At 47.3% G+C, this 4565-nt stretch overlaps 1 long non-coding RNA gene across 1 annotated transcript; it reads left to right on the top strand.

The window, feature by feature from the left end:
* The first annotated feature begins 6 nt into the window (after positions 1-6).
* Positions 7-4193, top strand: LOC111729350. The gene is made up of 2 exons (XR_002776204.1): positions 7-751; positions 3820-4193. It is a non-coding gene; the product is annotated as an uncharacterized LOC111729350 (long non-coding RNA).
* Positions 4194-4565: the final 372 nt, after the last annotated feature.

Genomic DNA, 4565 nt, shown 5'->3' with positions numbered 1-4565 from the left:
CTGCCGTACGAACAGCGCCGAACACGCTCCGGACCGCCATTTTGTAACTCGAATCTACCCCCTCGAAACCAATTCGAAAAAAAAAAGGGAGGAAAGAAACGCCCGCGTCCAGCTACTGCGCAAGCGCGCCGGGGCCCGGCTCGGCGGCACCATCTCTCGCGGGCAGTGGGGCGTCACGCCGCGCATGCGCCCGGCTGCTCGGAAAAAAACCGTCGCCGGGGCCTGCGCCCCAGCCTCACGCATGCGCGCGCCGGACTCAGCCGGGAAGCCGGCGCCGGAGTTTGCAGGCGCCGGTCACGTGGCGGCTGCTGTTTGCTTTTGAGGCATTCGCGCGCGGCCGGCTTTTGCGAGGCGCTCGCGAGCACGGTCATTCAGTGAGCGTGTCCGAGGCGCTTGCCGTTGCGTGTGGGGTGCCGCCGGGCCGAGGAGAGACAGGCCGCGTGCGGTCCCGGAAACGTGAGTGCAATAGGGATAGCGTAACGTCGGGTGCGCGGCGACGCCACCGCGTCCCCGAGGGCCCGGCTGTGATCGCCCGCGACGTGCCTGGCGGCTGAGTGGTCGGGAAGGCCCGGGATTGCGGAGCCAGGAGGGATGGCCTCGGTCGTGGAGGAGGAAAAACGGCCCCATTCACTCGACAGCTTGTATGTGTCTTCGTGGCGGCAGCTCTCCGGAAGTAACTTGACCCAAATTGCGCAGCTGCTTAGGGTCGACGAAGAAGTTTGCAAACGCGTTTTTGAACTGCGGAGCTAATGTATGTGTCCTGTGTCGGAATGTGTGTTCTTGTGCTTTTATTCTATATTTTACGGTATAGCATTTCAAACAGGAGGTACATAAAAAGCAGCTCAGTTTTGCCCGACCCTCCTTGCCTAACGGAGAGAATATTAACCATTAGACACTATGAGACCGATCGATGATTCACTAATTATTAAACTTGTTTCAGAAGAGGAATATTCTTGGAGCTCTGGTTCTTAACATTTGACAGAGGGGTGTTTTTGGATATACTTGAAGATGCAAAGAAAGTTTGTGGAAAACCAGTTTGCCAATTTCAGGGTGTTTATAAGCCCTCCCTGAAATCCTATCCATGGACCCCTTATCTAGAGACGAGATTGAATGCGTAAGGGTTAAAAAAAAAAGACACACACACCCCCCACACACATTTAAGATAGTCAGATTTATTCCCTGCTATTGTTTCCTTCCCCTAAGACAAGAAATCCAAAACATAAATGTTGCCAGGTGTTTGTTCTTTTTCTGAGATAGATGTGAAAAGAAACACCCAGCCAGGGAACTATGTTAGGTGTTGTATACCTTTCACAGCCCCTTCGTGATTGGATGGAATTAGGTGAACTGTGCGTTAACTAGTTGGAGAGTGTTGACTAATGGTATGTTGCAAAAAGGGAGATCTATAGTGGCGTGGTCTTCTGGGTTTTTGTTTTCATCAACAGAAGGAGAGCTTATAATACAGACCCTTCAGGATGATACGTAGCTTGCTAAAGCCATCCAGTGAGTGGCAGAGCTGGGGCAGGTCTCACTTCCAGCCCAGCGACCCATTCCGCATGACTTTTGGACACTGCATGCTCGTTGGGGACTCCGCAGATTTTTGGTGCTGAGTCACAAGCGGCCCTTCATCTCTTCTGGCTGTCCTAGGTCAACTTTTCCACACTCCATGGTGACTCCTATAAATCCTTCCCACCTAAACCTTTCTAGCCACCTTTCACCCTGTTCCACGTTCCAGCTCTACCCCTTGCCTCACCATCCTTAGTACAGAATAGGCGCTCAACTAGTTACCATAAGAAGGGACCTTTCTTTTTCTTCATTGAGAGAAACATTATCCCAGACATTTCTGAGTTCCCTTCTGACGAATATCTTGTGAATCTTCACATTTGCTTCTGTCTGTGTGAAGCTCATTCATCTCAAACTGTTTTCTAGTGCCTCGTAAATTGGTAAGTTTTTGCTTTGAAATATCAAAGTATAATTATTAGTTAATTTGCTATTAATATTTTCCACCCAAAAGGGGTCACATAGTAAACCTGACAAGCTCAGGGGAGGCCTGCATGGCAGGCCTTACGGACTCAGTCCAGAAGTAACCACACAGGATGCTCTGAACATCATAATTACTAACTAAAAGCAAGTCCCAGCAGGTAGTGGGTCCTAGGCCTGTACATTCCTTTACAAAGATCAGTCTTTACCTTAAGTGAGCCTATCTATTGTATTTTTGCCTCTAAGATAACATACCTTTGAAATGTCAAGAATAATCACTTCCAGACCCCTCAGGGCACAACAGCCTGCACCAGAGCCTGAGATCCAGGAACCTCACCGTTATCTTGTCTTCCAATGGAAAACATCTCTACGTGCTGTAAATGTTAACTAACTGTCCTCTACCCACTAATGGAAAAAATGTGTCTTTATTTGCCTTTTTATCCAATCCCAGAGATTTCTCCTGTTTGGCTTTTTACCGCCCACCCAATCTATTACCAGTGGATTTCATGTTAGCCCCCCTAACGTCACCTCCTTTGATTCTTGACATATAAAATAAGCCGCTAAACTGCCATTCTCCGAAGCGTTTTCTCTGTTGAGATTTTGCTTCCAAGCAGTCATCATCGGTTTGGTTCACGTAAACTCATAAAAATTCTCTACAGGTTTGGACGTTTCTTACCTCGACATCGCGTAGGATGTTATATAAGGGACACAGTTACGTAGCAATAGACTCTTCTATTCACATGTTTTATGTCGAAATGTGGCTCGTTAAAATCACAACTTTTGTTCTTGCAGTAATACAATATTTATCTAAGGATAAGGAGATTAGCACATTTACTTATTAATTACATATTGTACTATGAGGTAATTGATGCCTTTCAGATGCAAATAAAAAGTGATTTATGCATATAATAGCGCTTTAGCCAACTTGCACATTATGTGGGGGATTCTTGTGCTTCCTAGAATGACAGCTTTAAAAGGGCTGTAACTCAGGAGAATTCTGGAGAACAGAGGCAGTTCGCATGCAGACCCGTACCTGAGTTGAGTTGGCCGCCATGTAGTGAGGCTCTCTGTCCCTCAGTTTATGAAATAGTCATCCAAAGTGTTAGCCAGTTTTTTCTGAAACCTACTTCCAAAAATCCCTTTCAATTTTCTTAACCTCCGAGGGTTTTTATGGTTGCCAGTCTAGGTCATTTCATCTTTATGGTCAGTAAATAAATATCCAGACATATTGGTTTACCTACTTTACCTAATTCAAAAGAAGTTTATGGCAATGTAACTTTGCATTGTAATCTTTTCTGTGGCTAGACTTCCATGACAGGAACCACCATTGTGTCCGCTTTGCGGCTGTGATCAAGTCATAAATGTCTCCAATAATTCAAGCCTGGTTTACCCTAGTAAAGAAAATTGCAAGATGATATTTGTTGAGTTCCAGCTGCGTTCTGGCCTTCGTTGGTGGTGTGTGTGAACCCTGAGACTAGAATCATCCTCTGTTTGGACTCAGTGGAAAACACCCAGCAGTAGGGAGCCTCCAGGACCACACTGTGTTCCCAGTTTAAGGAATGGAGATCGGCGGCGTTCTGACGCCACCCAGCAGTGGTGCTGCCCGCCTGGAGTGGCCTGCAGGAGGTCCCAGCTAAGAGAAGTTGGCACCTCTTGTTTCTGGAGTGACCTCTTTGAATCGGAAAGGAAGTTTTGATTTTGGGTCATCTGGTGACGATATCTGTGCCCTGTGCGAAACTATCAGTTTACCTAAAGAAAAGGAAAAAAGGGTTAGGACAAATGGGCAGAGAGCGTGCAGTGCCGAAAAAAATGTCACATGTCACCGCTTTTCTCGTTCTCCAGGTGTTCACGAATATGGCTTTGCATACTGATAAAATGACCTCCAAGGTCAAGAGACGTTAAGCACCGAGGCAGCAGAATGAAGAATTTGGGGTCCTTCTTACCAGCCCACAGAGCATGGGATTCTTGCATGGTTGTGCCACAGGAACTCAGGAGTCCGTGGAAGATTGACATTTCCCCAGACCGAGTCTGAGAGCCGGAACTGCAGTGGCCGATGCTGATTTCACAGGCACTCACCGAGTCTTGTTTCCTCCCAGGATTCTTCTTGCCTAAGCTTGAACCTAGCGGAAAGTCTTCCTCCTGTAGTTGTTGAGGAAGCAAAGGTTTGCCAAACTGAGTGACGGAAGGAGAATGAATAAAGTAATATAATGTGGTGATTAAGTACATGAGCTTTAGAATTAATGACCCTGAATTTGATTCTTAACCATGCCGCCCACCAGGTGGATGGCCTTGGACAAGCTGGTGAACGCTTTGAGCTCAGTTTTCTCATCCGTAGCTGAAGATAATAATAGTACCTTCCAGGGCTTGTGAGGATTAAATGAGAACATTGGTGTAAAGCACACTGTAAGGGCTCAGTAAACGAACCCTTGCTATCAAGATAATAGCCCCTGGGGTGGCTCCATAGTGTAGCAGTTAGCATGTCTGCTTTACACGCAGAAGGTCCTGGGTTCGCACCCCAGGTGGAGACACGGACCATGCCCCAGGTGCACGTGGCGAGTGTATAGGAGGAGACACCCTGCCTTCAGACA

The sequence above is a fragment of the Pteropus vampyrus genome, unplaced genomic scaffold, assembly GCF_000151845.1.
Source record: "Pteropus vampyrus isolate Shadow unplaced genomic scaffold, Pvam_2.0 Scaffold257, whole genome shotgun sequence".
Lineage (NCBI taxonomy): Eukaryota > Metazoa > Chordata > Mammalia > Chiroptera > Pteropodidae > Pteropus > Pteropus vampyrus.
The sequence above is the reverse complement of the archived record's forward strand: the minus strand, read 5'-3'. Positions and strand labels throughout refer to the sequence as shown.